At 37.2% G+C, this 20,837-nt stretch overlaps 1 protein-coding gene across 2 annotated transcripts in view; it reads right to left on the bottom strand.

Moving 5' to 3' along the window:
- Positions 1-20,837, bottom strand: part of agbl1 (AGBL carboxypeptidase 1) — a 216,249-nt gene that overhangs the window by 135,293 nt on the left and 60,119 nt on the right. The gene's annotated exons all lie outside the window — the stretch shown is intronic.

Below are 20,837 nucleotides of genomic sequence, written 5' to 3'. Positions count from 1 at the left end.
TGACCTTTTAACCATCACGCACACACACGCCAGCACACACGCACCCACCCACCCACCCACACACACACGCACGCACACACACACACACACACACACACGCACGCATACGTACAACCTATCCACACATACTTAATGAATCCACATATACACACATACATATATCCACTTATTTAAATAGGCACCTGTGTCCAGCTGTGATAAATGGATTATTGGTTTAATGACAGACCTACAAATCCATTTGACCTTTACGAACACCTAAACACACACACACACACACACACACACACACACACACACACACACACACACACACACACACACACACACACACACACACACACACACACACACACACACACACACACACACACACACACACACACACACACACACACCGATGTGTTGGCATACACACTTAGACTAACATACATACATAATGTATGTACACAGAGCCACCTGTTTAATTATCTAGTATAGTAGTCTGGACATGAATACAAAGCAATATAAAACCAATACAAAACACCCAAAACCCCAGTAGCAGCGCCTAGAGGCTGTGCTACTCATTACACCCAACTGGAAATGTTGGATCGCAATACGTTTTATGGCAATTTGCACAGCTATTCTATTCTGAGATACCATGCTTGCAATTGGACATTTTGGCCTAAGGATGGTGCTAGAACACGGGGCATCACCAAAATTCTCTGGAAAGCATGAATGAGCTCAGCAGTGGTGGAAAAAGTACTCAAATTTTTTACTTAAGTAAAAGTATCAATACTGCAAAATGGAAATGCTCTCTTACAAGTAGAAGTCCGGAATTCAAAATGTACTTGAGTGAAAGTACAAAAGAATTGGCATCAAAATGTACTTAAAGCACCAAAAGTAAAAGTACTCATTTGTCCCAATTCAAGTTTTCAAATATATAAAAATCTTTAGAAAATAGCAGATCTACAAGCTCACAATGCGTCGCATTGCGACGCATTGTGAGCTTGTAGATCTGCTATTTTCAAATGGCCGAAATGTATATAGGGTTGAAGTAACCTCGGTCCCAGCCTCACTCATCTGCGAAGAGAAGAGCCTGGTCACGACCTAAAGCAGCGAGTGTCTAGGAAGTCCTGAGTGGACAGGATTTCCGTTTCCCTCTGAAACGATATTTTTTGACCAATCACAACACTCGTTTCATTCACGGAGAATGTTAACAGATTTCTAAAGCATCAACGTCATTTCCTTGGGCAGTACTTCCATTTACGGTTGTCAACTTCCTAGACAACCAACATCCCAGGTCTTGCCCAGGGTGGGGTTGAAGTGGTTAATGTATGTTTTGAACTAATAATAAAAAATCTACAACGTAACTAGTAACTGAAGTTTTCAAATAAATGTAGTGGGCTAAAAGTACAATATTTGGATCCGAGGTGGAGTAGAAGTAAAAGTACTGGGAATTGGAAATACTCAAGTAAAGTACAAATACCACAACATTGTACTTAAGTACTGTATACTTAGTTACTTTTCCACCACTGGGGCTCAGCAAGTTTCATGGCAATCTGCTAATTAGATGTTCATATATCTTGTGTGTAAGTGTAAATCGTGAGGAAAGGTCATGGGGTCTCCAAAATTGACTGGGGGGTATGTATCACATTCCATGGTAATCTGCCAGTAGTTTTTGAGATATGCTGTTTGGAACCAGAGAAAAATATGGACGAAGGGAGCCCGATTGGTATCCACAGACCATTCCAAATTGACCCTTATAGATCTTTAACTCTTGAGAGTGCAAAATGAAACCAAATGGACCCTTATGGGTCCATTTGGTTTCATTTTGCTCTCTCAAGAGTTAAATTATTGTTAAACATCTGCATGACTTAATTAAAGTATAGTTATTTTGACCGACGTTTGCGTGTTATCTCTCCTATGGTACCAACATCAACACAGCATGGGATTGTGGACAAAATCGTATCGAACAATAACAAAATATTCAAAGTCTTGGGTCTGAGAGTCTAAATCTAATCGAACGGTGGTCCGTGGCTCAAATGATGAATAAATAATGGCCCTTGATATGAAAGGGGCTGAAAACCACTGCCTTAAGAAAATCAGGAAGTGGGCTTCAAATCCAGCGGAGATTACATGGCGGACGGACGGACGGACGGAGATCACCATTCTTAGAGCTAGAGGGCTAGAGGGGCTGTCAGTTTAGTTTAGTTTATTAGCACAATGTAATAAAAAAATTAGAAACAACAACAAAATTAGATACATATCAAAACAATAAAACAAGTTACAGTGCAAGAAAAGGAAGAAGCCAGCAGGCTTATTTGGAATCCTTTCCAGTAGCTTCATGTGACACATTAGAATTAGGAAGTAATATACCTAAACATATTTATGAAGTTTTGTCCCTGCCTGTGTTTGTCAGCCACTCTGTCACCAAGTCGTTTTTGTTGTGCACTTTACAAGGCAATAAGACCGTGCACGTCAATAAGAGTGTGCACGTCGCTGTTGTTGCTCCAGCCTGCAATTTAACAAGAAGCATAATGCTGTGAAAGAAGAGACGAAGGAGAGTTTTATTTAAAAACTCCACACTGGCATTTCTGTGTCAGCGTGACAAACGTTTTAGTAGATTTAATTAAAACACCTCATAGCAGTTTAAATGGAGCCGATGAAGTTGTACACACGCACGCAGACCTTACACACATACACATAATCATGAACACACACAGCTGTGTAACGTAAGGTGAGCTCTATTCTTCAACACCGTTCCCATACTTTAAGCCAGTGGTTCTCAAACATTTTGACCTCCAAAATGTATTTGGCCGCGGATCCCCATCTGAAAACATTTGTGCCAGAGACCCTCGGCCAGAATAGAAGATTTGTGTTAAAAATGCAAAATATTTTTTGCAGATCTACAAGCTCACAGCGCGTCACTTTGTGACGTGCTGCGAGCTTGTACATCTTCCTGGTGGCACTATAACAGGCCCATGTGAAAAATTTGGGGCAAAGGTTCTGCTCTGGTATCCAGGGAGTGTGTGTGCATAGTTTCGCTGCGATCGAGCCAACGGTGCCGGAGATTAGCTGTTCACAGACAGAGAAAAATAGTTTCGGCCATGCCGTCAGCCTGGCGGAGACAATTAATTCCAGCTCCTTTGCTCCAGCCGTGGGTTTGTTGCCCCTAGGTGGAGAATAACATGACAGAAAAAACCTCTGTACCTGCAGCCATTGCACTACTAAACAAAGACAGCACGTCACCTACAGTATACCCAAGTGAAAAAAATATATACTAAATATATTTTTCAGAAGTATACTTAATATACTATTTTTGTACTTTTTATAAATTACATTTAAATTGTCTTATTTTGGAAAGACTTAAGTAGTACTTAGTATATTAAAAGTTGAACTAAATATATGCTAAAACATATCTTTAATATACTTTTATGTACTTTCCCCCCCCAAAAAAATACAATTTAATTACAAATGTACTTATCTGAAGTACAATTGCTGAAGTATACTTTCATTACATTTATAGTGCATTACAAATACATATCAAGTACTAAATAAATATATATAGAGTATATAGCAATTATACTTAAAATATACAATCAATGTATTACAAATGTACTTGGAGTATAAAATAAATGAATGTGAAGTATACTTTTAATAGTTTCAAGTATACTATCAATTTAATAATAAAGTATTTAAACTACAATCCAAATGTGCTAAAATATACTTTCAATGTAATAATAATGTATTTAAACTACAACTCAATTTAACTAAATGTACAGTTAGTTAATTTAGAATATACTATTATTATATTGAAAGTATATTTTAAGCATAATTGCTATGTACTCTATATTTATTTATTTAGTACTTGATATGTATTGGTAATACACTATAAATTGAATGATAGTACACTTTAATGACATCAGCAAAACTGTACTTCAGATACTATAAGTATATTTGTAATTAAATTGTATTTTTTTGGGAGGGGAAAGTACATAAAAGTATATTACAGATATGTTTCAGAATATCTTTAGTTCAACTTTTAATATACTAAGTACAACTTAAGTCTTTCCAAAATAACACAATTTAAATTTGGGATAATAATGCATTTAAACTACAACTCAAATTAACTAAAAGTACACAGTTAGTGAATGTAAAATATACTATTATTACGTCGAAAGTATATTTTAGCACATTATTGTCATAGTTTAACTACATTATTATTACATTAATAATGTACTTGAAACTTTTAAAATTATACTTAAAATTCATTGTTTTAACACTCCAAGTACATTTGTAATAAATTGATAGTATACTTGCAACTATTAAAAGCATACTTCAAATTAATTTATTGTATACTCCAATTATATTTGTAATACATTGATAGTATACTTGACACTTTTAAAAGTATACTTCAAATTCATTGTTTTAACACTCCAAGTACATTTGTAATGAATTGATAGTATACTTGCAACTATTAAAAGCATACTTCAAATGCATGTATTTAATACTCCAATTATATGTGTAATACATTGATAGTATACTTGAAACTATTAAAATTATACTTCAAATTCATTGTTTTAACACTCCAAATATATTTGTAATAAATTGATAGTATACTTGAAACTATTAAAAACATACTTCAAATTCATTTATTTTATACTCCAAATATTTTTGTAATACATTGATAGTATATTTTAAACATAATTTCTATATACTCAGTATATAGTTATTTAGTAATCGATATGTATTGGTATTGCACTATAAATGTAATGATAGTATACTTTAATGATCATCAGCAAAAGTGTACTTGAGATACTGTAAGTATATTTGTAATTAAATTGTATTTTTTGGGGGGCAAAAGTACATAAATATATTAATGATATGTTTTAGCATATCTTTAGTGCAACTTTTAGTATATTAAGTACAACTTAAATGTTTCCAAACAACATCATTTAAATTGAATTTTATAAAAAGTACAAATGAGTATATTCAATATACTTCTGAGAAATGAAATTTAATATGTTTTCAAAATTAACCTACACGAATGGAAGAGCAATGTAACGTGGAGGCTTGTGGTTTAGTTGTCTGTAAGAGCCATGACAATTCTCGGTTGGTGCAACCATCAACAACACACTCACGTTATATGCAAGGATGGGAAAAGGGGAGAGAGACTGACTAAACAAACAGACATTTACACTCATGGTTTTACTAACAAATTACATAAAATACCATAAATCACCAAATAGCACCACAACAAAACACTAAAATCAATGACCCATAGCATAACCCCACTACGCATTCCCATATTCAAATAATAACACAAATAGGAACAATAACACACATTTCCCAGCTTGCACTGGGGCGCATGCTGGGAAATGGACTTCCTCTAGCCACCATAAATGTAATGATAGTATACTTTAATGACATCAGCAAAAGTGTACTTCAGATACTGTAAGTATTGTAATTAAAGTATATATATATATGTATATTTGATTAAATTAAAATGTGCTTTTCAAAAGTGTATTCATATAATGTTTAATTTTTGTTTAACTTAAGTACATTTAATGTTAAATATATTTTAAATTATTATAGTATATGTGCTTTTACAGTATATTTATAGTAGATTATCCTCAATATGCATTTATTTTAAGATATACTATAATATGCTTATTAAAAGTATACTTTTCACAAAAACTATTTAAAATATGTTCAAGTATATATTTTTGTAAGTATGTTAAAGTCTATTTTATTGAAGTTTCACTTAAGTACTACTTCCTAAAAGTACACTTTTCTTTAGTGCATTTATAGTATAAGGCTGAAAGAATATACCGAAAAAGCATTATACTTAAAGTTTGCTTTAGTATACTTTTTAAGTATACTATTTTGAATATGTTCCTGGATGCTATTAGTAATATACTTCTTAATATTATACTTGTAATATACTTGTTTTAAAGTGCATTCAATATATATTTCTACAAAGCACATTAAATACTAACATAAATTAATTTGTAATTTAGCACATTTCTTTTTAAGTTTACTAATGTGCTTTGTAGAAATATATATTAAATGCACTTTAAAACAAGTATATTACAAGTATAATGTTAAGAAGTATATTACTAATAGCATCCAGGAGTAATGTACTTCTTAATATTATACTTGTAATATACTTGTTTTAAAGTGCATTCAATATATATTTCTACAAAGCACATTAAATACTAACATAAATGTATTTGTAATTTAGCACATTTCTTTTTAAGTTTACTAATGTGCTTTGTAGAAATATATATTAAATGCACTTTAAAACAAGTATATTACAAGTATAATGTTAAGAAGTATATTACTAATAGCATCCGAGAACATATTCATAAATAGTATACTTATAAAGTATACTAAAGCAAACTTTAAGTATAATGCCTTTTTCAGTATATTTTTTCAGCCTTATACTATAAATACACTGATGAAAATTGTACTTTTACGAAGTAGTACTTAAGTGAAACTTCAATACAATAGGCATTAACATACTTACAAAAATATATACTTGAACATATTTTAAATAGTTTTTGTGAAAAGTATACTTTTAATAAGCATATTATAGTATATCTTAAAATAAGTGCATATTGAGGATAATTAGCTATGAATATACTTTAAAAGCACTTAAAATATAATAATTACAAATATATTTAACATTAAATGTACTTAAGTTAAACTAAAATTAAACAGTATATGAATAGACTTTTGAAAAGTACATTTTTATTTAATTAAATATATATTTTTTGTTTAGTACACTTTTCACAAATGTCCTAAATTACAAATTAATTCATGTTAACGTTTAATATGCTTCGTAGAAATATGTTTTGAATGCACTTTAAAATAAGTATATTAGAAGTATAATGTTAAAAAGTATATTACTAATAGCATCCGGGAACATATTTATAAATAGTATACTTATAAAGTATACTAAAGCAAACATTAAGTATAATGCTTTTTCAGTATATTTTTCCAGCCTTATACTATAAATGCACTGATGAAAAGTGCACTTTTACGAAGTAGTACTTGAGTGAAATTTCAATACAATAGGCATTAACATACTTACAAAAATATATACTTGAACATATTTTAAATAGTTTTTGTGAAAAGTATACTTTTAATTAGTATATTATAGTATATCTTAAAATAAGTGCATATTGAGGATAATTAGCTATGAATATACTTTAAAAGCACTTAAAATATAATAATTAAAAATATATTTAACATTAAATGTACTTAAGTTAAACTAAAATTAAACAGTATATGAATAGACTTTTGAAAAGTACATTTTTATTGAATTAAATATATATTTTTGTTTAGTTCACTTTTAACAAATGTGCTAAATGACAAATTAATTCATGTTGACATTTAATGTGCATTGTAGAAATATATTTTTGAATGCACTCTGATTATATTTGCTAAATATATTTTTGCAAAAATGCATTGTTAGTATGCTTTGACAAAAGTTCAAATTGACAATTAACATACTTATTGTGCTAAAAGTATACTTTAGCACAAAAAAAATACATTTTTTTTTCACTTGGGTATGCATATGATACCAGTATGTACAACAGCATTGAACTACAACCAGCTTTGTTTCATGTGTTAATGCATATAACACATTATGATCTTAATCAGCAGCACTAGAAGGCCCAGGATAAACTAATTTATTTGGGTAAAACAACCCTGTGGACACACTCTTATCTAGATACTGTAAGCTTCAAAACACCAAACAGCAAGTTTGGTTTCTCATTAGTGTTTTTTGCTAGATAAGGATAACTTCAAAAGAAGCGAAGTTTAGACATTTCCAAGGTTAATTATTACCTTTCATGTGTAGTTATAGCCAAATGTAGGGGTGGTGAATCTCACCTTTTCAGGTGAAAAATACAAACAAAACCAATTTCAATTCTGTATTTAGACCAATTGGAGTGTTTCATGTCATGTTCCTCAATCTTTGCCCTCATGCACTATGCCAGGATCTATGAATATGCTAATGTGGCACGCGCCCGCAATCCCCTTCACGCAATAATCAATAATAATAATCATCCCTGCATGTTTAATCCCCCAGAATGTGAGAATATCCAAACAGAATTACAGCAAAAACTACAGAGCCAGTCACTTCCTCATTGACCAGTACATCTCACCTACAGTACCTTTGCGGAAACAATTTCAGATGAAAAGGAGCATGTATTGCGCTCTATCCTATTGCAGGGGTTCTGAAATCTTTTCAAGTCAAGGAACCCCAAATGTATATGTATTTGGCCGTGGACCCAAATCTGAAAAGAATTTGTGCCAAGGACCCCCAGAAGAGAAGATTTTTCATAAAATGTTAAAAAATTGCAGATGTAAAAGTTCGCAGATCTGCTATTTTTGAATAGCCATGGTATAAATGGATTAAGTGGTTAAGATGATTGTGATGCTACATTAACAATTTTTGCTGGCGACCCCTGGGGGTCCCCGGGAACCCACATTGAGAACCACTGCCCTATTGTACTTTGGCTATTAAAAAATAGTCAATATGCAAGCTCCACTAGCATCCACAACGCATTACGATGTGACGCATTGTGAGCTTGTAGACAGCTTTTATTTTGACATTTTGACTAATTTTGAATAATTTTTACCTTTCTTATGGGGGTCCCTGGCACAAAATCGTTACAGATAGGGGTCCGCGGCCTAATACATATCAATTTGGGGGTCCTTGACATGAAAATGTTTGAGAGCCACTGGCACTGGTAAACCATCCCGGAGTGGTTTACCAGGCTACAAGTGAACCACACGTAGCTGTATAGCATTATGTTAATGCTTTGGAGACATACATAGCACAAGAAACTACCAGAATTTTCATGGGTACGTTTCAAAAATACATTAAACCAAACCAAAAACTAAACAAAACGAGAAAAAGATGTGCGGGGGAGCGGGTCTTTAAGTATGTAATGTCTTCTTTTTTTTTTACAAATACAACAAGCTACGAAGTTAGCTACATCCAAACACTGTCAGTTTGATTCAAAAACATGTCTGATACCCCCACCCCCCAAAAGAAATAAAAAAAAATACAATGTTCCCCAGAACAGATGTTGAAATGACAGCTATACTGAGCTTAATTGCGGCCTTTATGTTGCCGCAAAACATGTCTTAACAGATCAAAGAGAAAGACTAAAAAACATGTTCATCTTGATGTTCCAGTTTATCAGTAAACACAGTCCCCCCCCTTGATGTTTTGTGCAAATTGGCACTTTGACATAAAGCGGAGCACAGCATTGAATAAATCATAAACAGCTTAGAGCTCTCTAAATAGAATGCCGCCACTAGAGTGCCGTTCCTCACACCATGGCTGGATACATTTATAATTGTGTCCCGAAAAGGGTCTTTTCTGATCTACAACACACAACACATCGTATCGTGACAGGTTGTGAGATTCTCAACGTGGGTCAAATCTGTAACTCTGACACTGTGTAGATTGGGGTACCAGAATTCTTTTTTTTTAATCAAATGGGGGTCCGTACGTGGCCTAATGTATGTCAAACTGGGGGTCCTTGAAATTAAAAAGGTTGAGAATCAACTGGTCTGATACAAACTGCTTCATTGAATGCAAGGATATTTACAAGGTAATGTAGGACTTTGCTTCTGTAGCCGGTCAGTAAAACACTGAGGTTGTAGGACTGAAATATAATTGATCAAAGTGACAGTACACAGCACGATCCTGGCTTTAATTTAACTCTGAAAGTGTAAAAATGTACATGTCAAGATCCATTAACAGAGCCACCCCAATGACAGATGTGCCGTGATTCAATTGAATCTGAATTTGTTCATTTCCTATTTTTAGTCTTTAAGAGTTCTCTTGGTCTCTTGCATATACCTGAATAAAATCTCCATGACAGGTGCGTTGGTGGAAGTAGCCACGTATGTACTAAACAAACCAATAAAGTATTGTTTATTGAGCTCAATGAAGAATAACTGTAATCTTTGTAAACTGTTTACCTTTATTGCAAGTGAAGACAATGTGCGGGTGTTTTTGCTTCTTTGATTTGCTCATTTTAGTTAAAGAGAGTTAAACTAACTTTTTGAAGTGTACAGTACATCTAGTGTGTAAATACAGACATGCATTGCAAACTTTCAAAAGATCACCTGAGTAAAATAAACACTGAGGACGTTATAGTATACATGAACATGAGCAGAGAAACAACAGAGAGAGATAGGAGGATGAAAGAGGGATATACAGGAGTGAGATGGAGAGAGACAGACAGACAGACAGACAGACAGACAGACAGACAGACAGAGACAGAGATCAAGGGGATGAAAAGACAAAAACAAAAGCATCAGCAGCTGGAAGGGAGAAGAAAAGAAGGAATGGATAGAAGAAGTAATAGGGAAGAAGTGAAATAGAAGACACGAGAGGGAAGCAGAAAAGAAAGACAGAGAAAGATAGGCATGCGTGCATGTGTGCGTGCATGCATGTGTGCGTGCATGTGTGCGTCAGAGAAAGGGAGATACAGCAGCGGTAGGTTAATATTTCCACTATGGTGAGTCAGTGTCTGTGAAACTGAATGAGTGTGTACGCACGTCTGAGTGAGAAGCACACAGACACAGGCAGAGAGAAGCATTCATTAATGCAGACAGCTAGGCACACGCGCACGCACGCACGCACGCACGCACGCACACACACACACACACACACACACACACACACACACACACACACACACACACACACACACACACACACACACACACACACACACACACACACACACACACACACACACACACACACACACACACACACACACACACACACACACACTTTCAACAGGTGGTGGTGAGCCCACAGCAATTGGGATCGTGAAGTGCAATGCAACACTGACCCCTTTGGGCCAGATTAGCACACTGCAACACTTGCACTCTCATTATCCCATAGCTCAGTGATTCTCAACCCTCCTAATTTCACACAGACCCCAATTGGACGTGCATGATTAGGCCATGGTCCCCCATTAGATTTAGTCTCTGAGACACCAATCTAACTGACTCGAAGCCAAGCACCGTACTCCCTCAGGTCTTCACCGATGTGCACGCGGAGTTTGAAGTCGGTTCCTCAGCCCCATATATGGGATTAACAGTTTCCTGAAAATACTTATGTTTCTATATCAGTGGTGCTCAAACTTTTTCATGTCAAGGACCCCTAAAATTATAAGTATTTGTCCGCGGACCTCCAGGGACCCCCCAGAAGCAAAGATTTGAGTTACAAATCTTCGCTTTAAAAATATATATATTCAAAGATTTGCACACATTTTCCAGATTTTTCAAAAATAGCAGATCTACAAGCTCGTAGCGCGGCACTCGGTGCCGCGCTATGAGCTTGTAGATCTGCTATTTTTGAATAGCCAAAGAAATCGATGCGTCCCCGGTCTTAATGGGTTAACGGTCGGATGCTTACACATGCTTACATATGGGCATATTGATCGGATCGCCGGTTCTGGACGACCGACTCGACCCTGGACATATGGCGCTCCCTCTGGTCGCCGGCGACGCGTGCGCTGAGTTTAAAGTCGGTCGGTCAGAGAAATACGTGAACTAAAGATGCACACACACACACACACACAGACACAGACAGACGGAGAGACAGAAACTTTGCGCGTTTAATGTAGGAATATTATTATTATTATAAATTATGCAAGGGATTTAGGTACAGGTCCTTCAAGTTTGGTGGCAAAATACGAAAAACGGGCAAAAAGGACAAAACAAATCAAAATGTTTACTGTGTCAAGAGACTTGGAAACTTTTTATAAGGGAAGCTGTTGAGACTTCCATCAGAAGTGTGTTGTTGTGACTCTGCTCTCTCTATGTGGGTGTGTGTGACACTCAGTGACAGGTGACACGGCCTCACATCTTTTTTAGCACACTCACTGTCAAACAAACCCCCGGCCTTTGAAAACACAGGAAGACAAACACTTTCATCATGGCACCAGCTATAGTGAGACCGTCCAAGTATTCCTCCCCTATTTTTCCCTCAGTCGCGCAAAAGTGGGCAGCTTGCGTATGGCTCCGTCTGTAGAGCGCTCTCCCTTGAATCGCAAGGTTCTAGGTTTGAGATATATATATTTATTTATTTTTTCCTTTTTCTCACCGTCTCAACAAACCCCCGGCCTTTGAAAACACAGGAAGACGAACACTTTCATCATGGCATCAGCCAGTGAGACCATGCAAGTGTTCCCCCTATTTTTCCCTCAGTCGTGCAAGTGGGTTAGCTCGTGTATGGCTCTGTCGGTAGAGCGCTCTCCCTTGAATCACAAGGTTCACTATATATTTTTTTCCCTTCTTTTTTTTATGTATTTATGTTTTTTATTATTTTTAACTAATAAACGGTAAAAAGAAACACAGATATTTACTCAGAACCCTATGTTTGGGTTTAAAGCACTGCAAAAGGATAGGGGATCATTGCTCGGCTGATAACAATAAGACTCTCCAACTTACTTGCGGCACTTACTTACCTATGTGCAAGCGACCTACTAATGTTAAAGGAGAGATCCGCCCATTTTAAGTGTTATCTTTGATGTGTCGCTAATCACTCACCAACATTGAAAGGGACGTTGAGTTATTCCAGAGAGTCCCCTGTCGTCCAGTCTGGCGACCCCCTCCGTGGCATAATGGGAGCCCGTGTAAGAGTGAAAATCGTCTATTATAACTGATGCAAAGTTAGTTTTTTCTCTACTACTGCTCATCGTGGAGTCTCATGATACTCAAACATGCACTGAAAGTCGCGCACAAGCTATCGTTCGTGCAGAACGAGATGACGCTGGTTGCTTGTTTCTTCCACAGACGCCAGGTTCTGTGAGATAATACTAATGTCAGACTGTGAGTTATTAGTAAGAGAGGTGCAGGGGAGCAGAGAAATAAAGGGGGAACATACTGTTGCTGTTTATGAGAGATATTTTTCAATCCAGCCTGGCAAGACAAACAGCCAGAGTATTGTGTTTATGTAGGTTTTTATTTATGTTCAAATGAACACAATGCAACAAATAGATGCAGATATTATGCAGGAGGAAAATAATTGCCCTCCGAGTATTAAAGAAAAGTAGTGGTCACGTAGACGGAGCATGAACATCAGCATGTTATTATAATCATAAATAAGACATTCGCAGTGTGCATTTCACCATTGGCAACAATAATGTTAAGATATTCCGGAGTCCTGCAGCGTAGAGTCATATCTCTTACCAGCAAGATTATATTTGATCATGAATTGATTTTTTTTAAAGGAACTAATTAATTACATTTCCACCTTCAGTACTTAAGATTTGTAGACAGTACTAACTTTATAGTGAGTATAAAGCTTTTCCTCCCAAGCCATCAGACTTGTGAACTCTAAAAAAGTGCAATAATCCCTAACCTTTGTCCTATATGCTGCTGTAATGTTGAATGACAATAAAGCTATCTATCTATCTATCTATCTATCTATCTATCTATCTAAACTTCAGCTAACACAGGAAGTCTGTTTGCACTTTTCATAACACACCTTGCACAACACTCCACACGTCATACACTCTTCTCCCTCCTGGCTTCTCCCTCCTGGATATTTATCCTTTTGATAATGGTGGAGCCTATGAATGTATTTTTGCTTTGCGCCACGCTTCAGGTACGAAGACTGACGTCTGCAGACTCCACCTCACCCACTAGAACTCTCCCCTTGTATCCCTCCTTGCCTTCTTTTCGACAGATGCTAGTTATGCTGTGCAGAATTATGTTGGTTAATTATTCAGGTTTTTCTTGTTTAGATTCGTTTCTGCTTGTCTACAAATATTAAGTAAGATTTTTTTAGACGGATGCTAGGTTTGCTTACCTGGTATCCTAGTTTATTTAAAGCACTAAATGGTTCTCTTTGTATTGTACTTACTGTATGTGACTATTTTGCATGCTTACTCTGCTGCTTATTCCGATTTCGCATTTGTAAGTCGCTCTGGATGAGAGTGTCTGCTCAAATGCCTAAATTGTAAACTGTGAATATGAAGCACCGTCACCACCTAATCCCTGATTCTCCTCACATAGCAAGGTCTCACCTTTAGATATTACCATTCGTTTGTAATAACCACTGATGTGAAACCAACCTGGGATAGGAGGATATTGATGATGTGTTTTTGATAAGTTAAGAAATCAAGGGAATAAAAGTTTAACACCAATTCGCAATTGAAAAATCTAATTAGAGCAGTGGTTTTCAACCTTTTTCATATCAAGGTCCATTATTTATGAGATTTTGCCTCTCAGAACCAAAAACGTAGAATATTTTGTTATCGTTGGATAACATTTTGTCCACAATTCCATGCTGTGTTGATGTGGTAGCCTACCATAGGAGAGATAACAGGCAAACTTTGATCCAAATAACAATTATTCTACATTCTCTAATTGTGTAGACTTCTTGTAAATTAAGTAATGCAGATGTTTAACAATAATGTAACTCATGTTACACTCTAAAGAGTTAAAGATCTATAAGGGTCCATTTGGTTACCGACTCTCCATCATTTAGCTGGGGACCACCTGGAACCGCCTCAAGTACCACTGGTGGTCCCTGGACCACTGGTTGAGAACCACTGAATTAGAGTACTAGAATGTGTGAGTTGAAAACAAAAAAAATATTATACACTTGGCCATGGTAATGATGACATGACACCAGTGGTGGAATGTAACTAAGTACATTTACTTAAGTACTACTTGAGGTATTTGTACTTTACTTGAGTATTTCTAATTTCCACTACAATTATTTGAAAACTTTAGTTACTAGTTACTTTTCAGATATAAATTATTATATTATGAAACATACATTAACGACTTTGGCCCTGTTTTATATATAGGCTATTTGAAAATAGCCGATCTTCAAGCTCACAACGCGTCACATCGTGACGCGTTGTGAGCTTGTAGATCTGCTATTTTCAAACAATTTAGTACTTTTACTTTTGGTACTTTAAGTAAAATGTACTTAAAGTACCAAAAGTAAAAGTACTAAATTGTTTGATGCCAATACGTTTGCACTTTCACTCAAGTACGTTTTAAATGCCAAACTTTTACTTGTAACAGAGTACTTCTACATTGCAGTATTGATACTTTTACTTAAGTAAAACATTTGAGTACTTTTTCCACCACTGCATGAAACAGGGCGGCAGTGGCCCAGGTGGTAGAGCGGCGGATTATCCCGGTTCAAACCTCAGCTCTCTCTGGGTTTTAGTGTCGAAGTAGACTGAGAGAACGAGCCCAATCGATGGTCTTGAAGGGCGGATCCAAACCCAGCCGCCCGGATTCGTGCGGGGCTTCCTATTGCTTCACCAATCTAAGTCCCCGCCTCCCCTCCCCCCCTCCCCCCCCAGGCCTGTGCACGGAGCACGCTGACGTCACCAAATTTAGAGCGACACCCCTCTGCACTCTGATTGGTTAGGAGATAACAAGGTCCTAAGACCATCGTTCCTGCATGGCTCTCCCAGGCTTTTTTTCTTTTGTAACAAAAAAAAAGCATGGGTTTCCGAGGCTAGTGTCGAAGTGACCTTGAGCAAAAACACGGAATCCCTAATGTAACTGCTTCCGATGTAATGAGCAGGTTGGGGCCTTTGCACGGTTTCCTCCGCCGTCGGTGTGTGAATGTGTCCATGAGTGGGTGAACGCAATGTACTGTACATTTGGAGATGGAGGTGCAATATAAATGCACCAATTCGTTGCTGTCGGGCAGAAACCTCCTATCTCCATATTCTAACTTTTTGTGTTTTTTTCGTAAATGAATGCCCCTACTGCCTACTTGATCGTACTACAGTGTCACACAGAAGCATCAAAAGTAGCAGATATATAAGCTAGAAACGCGGCGCGAAGCGACGTGTTTTGAGCTTGTAGATATGAGGTTTCAAACCCGAGAGAGACGACTTACATAGCCGTGAAAGATACTGTATAGGAATGGGAGGGTATACATTTAGAATGATTTATCAGGAAGCCCTTAGGAAGGTAACTGCAGCACAACTCATTCTCAACAGAATGGCTGGATAATGCGTTAGACAACAGATCTTGCCGGTGGGAATCCATCTGTGCCCCTGTGATAGGAATCAATTAACTTAAATTATTAGCCACGTGAGGGGCTAATTAGCAGCGTTTGCCAAGAGAGGGCATTCATTGTGCTACTGGGCTCAATAAACTGTTGGTCACAAGACCTTCTACACCTACAACAGTAATGGTCACCAGCTGTTACACATTATAGATAACATTACATAAACTGTACTTTTCCCACAGCAAAACCCATTTCACGTGACATTTTTGAAAGGGAAATGCCATTTAAAGTTCAGGATTTTCACATAGTCACACACAATGATATGAAGGGCAGTTGGATAAATGTGAACGCCGGGTGATATTCTGTGTGATGGATGGTAAATGGGTGTAAAAAAGCTCCCTCTTTACTCGCGGTCCGATGCGATGCGTTTGTGAGCTTGTAGGTCGGCTATTTTCCCAAAGCGCCAGCCCTGCGAGCCATTTTCAATTGAAGGCAGCAACATGAAGATACAAACTGACACCCGTCACTTGTCACTGCGAGACAAACTACAAATAATAACTGTTGAGCTGGGTTCTACTTTTTTTCAGTGATGAACTGACACTCAAGCATTGTTTTTGTTTCACCAGTTCCACACCCATGCTATCTCCATACAGTTCCTGCTTGTAATGGGGCAAAACCTTATTTTCTGGCTTTTTACCAACCTTTTTCTTCCCAATTTTTGTAGTTCTGTGTGTTGTCACTGCTTGCTGTATCCTACTGACTCACCTCGCCAGTGAGGAGCCCCTACCGGGAGGACATAGAGCCTTCGTCCTACTCCTCCCGCCCCAAACACTCCCCCCCGCTGACAGGTGCCTCCCCAGACCGTAGGATTACGTGTAGAGCAGTGGTGGGGAAAGTACTCATATGTTTTACTTAAGTAAAAGTATCGATACTGCAAGTAAAAGTCCGGAATTCTAAATTATTTACTTGAGTAAAATTACAAAAGTATTGGTATCAAAATGTACTTAAAGTGCCAACAGTAAAAGTACTAAAATGTTTGAAAATAGCGATCGGCTATTTTCAAATAGCCTAGGTATAAAATAGGACTAAAGTGGTTAATGTGTGTTTTATATCTGCAAAGTAACTAGTTACTAAAGTTTTCGATTGTAGTGGAGTAAAAGTACAATATTCGCCTCTGAGATGTCGTGGAGTAGAAGTAAAAGTATTGAAAAATGGAAATACTCCAGTAAAGTAAAAAAATCCTCAAATTTGTACTTAAGTACAATTACTTGAGTGCATGAACTTAGTTACTTTCCACCACTGGTGTAGAGACAATCACCCTCCCCTGAACACGGACCAATTGTGTTTGCTCGACAAAGCTGGATGCACCGAGGTGGATGCTAACCCCCAGACTCAGTGGTGCTTGGCAGCTACTTTACCACTGTGTCACTCGAGTGCCTGAGAAAAAAAGAATTCTAAACCGTCAGCCAGTTTCCCTTTTTAACCCAATTAAGACCTGAAGCCGATTCTACAAATGCCCTCCACAGTATTGTGAAAAACGTTTCTATATCAGTGGTGCACACACTTTTTCAGAGACCCCCAAAATTATATGTATTTGGCAGCTGACGCCCATCTCAAAATATTTTGTTCCAGGGACCCCCAGAAGCAAAGATTTGAGTAAAAAATGTCCGCTTTAAAATAATATATTACTCAAAGAATTGCACACATTTTAACGATTTTTCAAAAATAGCCAAAGTGTGAAATAATGCATTTTAGCTCAAATAAAATAATGACACAGATGCGTTCCAGGTCTTAATGGGTTAACCCAAGCCTTTACATTTTCCTTTACAGTACTGTATGTTTCTCGCTCGTCGCTCCCACACACAGACGCACGTTTAATGAAGGTCAACGAGCTTGTTGAGCAACACTTCAAAAGGGGAATCAGCGACAGTGTAATTGACCACGTAGGTGGTTTTGTAGCTTCCGTCGCTCGCTGCAGGTGTGAACGCAACATGCTGACAAAGCCCCGGAAGGCTGAACCGTTCATTTCTCTTCATTAAAACTAATTATGGAAGGTTGTCACACAATTCCAAGGCCCAGCTGGACTTCTCTCACTGTTCTACACCCTCCCCATACCAGCCCAGGGGATATAGCACAGACAAGGACTTGTAGGGCAGTGGTTCTCAAACTTTTTCATGTCAAGGACCCCACATTAATGTGTATTTGGCCGCGGACCCCCATCTGAATAGATTTTGTGCCAAGAACCCCCCCATACAAGATTTATGGTGTGAACATTTAGAAAAAATATTCAGACATTTTCAAAGAATGTCAATGATATATTTAGGGCCATGGGGATCCCCGGACCCCACTTTGAGAACCTCTGCATTAGACCAAGGACCACCATAACTCTGAGAGTGTACAAATGGAACCAAATGGACCCTTACGGGTCCATTTGGTTCCATTTGTACACTCTCAGAGTTACAACCACATAAGGGTCCATTTGGTTCCTAACTATCCATCATTTATCTGGGGACACCCTGGAACCCCCTCAAGGACTCCTGGGGGTCAACGGACCTCACTTTGAGAACCAATGTTGTTGGGGATAATAGGGGAACTGGCAGAACAACTAAATTGGGACAAACATTACCAAAATAAAAACGAGAATGGAAAAGGAAATAAGAGATGAAGTGCAGCCTGAATGTCACTTTTTGACATTCTCTGACAGCTTATGCAAAACAATCGACGTTAGTGAAATAGCGTTGCTTTACTAAACGTTGTTTAGGAGCATCGTGCGGAAGTCGATTGGTCGTGAATCAAAGGACATTATCGGGGTGGAAACCTCATATGTCCAAAACTGTTACTTTTCAGGATTCAAATTCAAAAGCATCAAAAGTAGCAGATCTAAAGCTCGAAATGCGGCGCTTCGAGCTTGTAGATCTGCTACTTTTGATGCTTTTGTGTGACGCTGTAGTATGATCAAGTAGGGCGTTAATTTACGAAAAAACACAAAAAGTTAGAATATAGAGACAGCAACGACATGCTGTCTCTAAATTCTAATTATATTGCGCTATATTAAAATGTTAACAGGAATCAAGCTCTTGGTCTTGAAATTGTCTATATATGACACGAAAAAATATTAGATGATACAAGTCCTTTAGTTTCATCCACATTAATACATTAAAGGAGTAGTTCACCCAAAAAAATACTTATTTTCTATCAATTACTCACCCCATGCAGCCTTGAATTCATGTTTTGATTAGTATTGCATTCCTAAGCCAATAATTTGATTACCGGCGGAAAGATGCTAATGTATCCGCCAACTATCTGGTAGGAGACACGAAGTAGACTCTTTGTGTCTCCTACCGGAAATACATCCTGTCATCAAATAATTGGATTAGGAATGCGACAAAAAAAATAATAATCATGAATTCAAGGCTTCGTGGGGTGTGTAATTGATAGAAAAGAAGTAATTTTTAGGGTGAACTACTCCTTTAATAGATGTTGTTGTTTGTGCATTAAACGCTTGAGCCCGATTTTATACTTTGGCTATTCTAAAATAGCAGACCGGGGAGGTAAATGTAAATTCCCATCAAAAGGAGGTGTCATTCACTGCTGCATGTCTAAGTACAAACGGCTTGTACAATGAAACTGCGAAAGGCTCATTAAATCAGTTATGGTTCCTTTGATCGCTCCTCAGTTACTTGGTGACACAGGGCGGCTGTGGTAACTGCTGTTTTTGTTCCTTTTTCTCCTTTGTACATGTAGTGTTTTGTATATTTGTTGATGACATGTATTATTGAGTAAATCTTCAACATACAGTAGTTATGCTATGTTGATGAATTGAATACATGTAGGACCACAATCTAAACAAGTCCCCAGGACTTTCTTTGTGTTATCCTTTACTCCTTTTAGCCTTAATGTCTGACTGTATCTTGTGCTGTTTAGATTTCTGATTCTGACAAATAAAGTATTTAATCAATCAATCAAACGTAACGCGTTGTTATGTTTTGTTGTAACAGTATGTCCTTGTTTTAATGTTTTGGGGACTCGGCTACGGATGGAAATGATCTCTACGCTAAATCCAGCATGTTCACCACCTGATCATGGGTATGTAATTCATAATCATGTTTTAGTGTTCATTAACCCATTAAGACCTGAGGCCGATTGTACAAATGCCTTCTAAATCAGTAGTTCTCAAATGTTTTCGTGCCAAAGACCCCCAAATTTATATGAATTTGGCTGCGGACTGCAGTGGGAAAAATTTAATTGTTTCATTTGTGTCATATTTCTCTCAATTGTATGTTGATTGTCCCGAGTGCTAATCTAGCTGGGTGTGGCTTACACCGTGGTCTGACGTCCTGTGTCGATTTAATCAAACCTTTTGCACATCAATGGCTTTTGTTTTGATTGATTGATGTACTTTATTTAGTAAGACATGAGAACAACAGTACATGGAAGTACAAATTCACAATACAAGGTCTACTAAACTGGAAGACTCATTAAGCACTGAGCTTGTCTAAGATGAGATCCCCACGCACACAAATCATGATAACATATAAGAGACAGACAGATACACTACTATACAGACAGTTCTGACCAGGGTGTCGGTGAGACTCCCTCACAGCCAACAGTCAGATCGTCTGTATGTTGATTTACTCTTGTTTACTCTCTGTTTATTCATCACAGTGAATCATTCAAACAGGATGGTCCCATTGTAATAATAATGATCTAGTCAGGAGGCTGGCTGTCTGGCCATGTGACAGCCTTAACTCCTCCTCCTTATGACCATGTGACAGCCTTCACTCCTCCTACAAGTAAAATGTATAAAAAGTAACTACAT

Source organism: Gymnoscopelus braueri, assembly GCF_963280865.1.
Source record: "Gymnoscopelus braueri genome assembly, chromosome: 9".
NCBI classification, from domain to species: Eukaryota; Metazoa; Chordata; class Actinopteri; order Myctophiformes; family Myctophidae; genus Gymnoscopelus; species Gymnoscopelus braueri.
The sequence above is the reverse complement of the archived record's forward strand: the minus strand, read 5'-3'. Positions and strand labels throughout refer to the sequence as shown.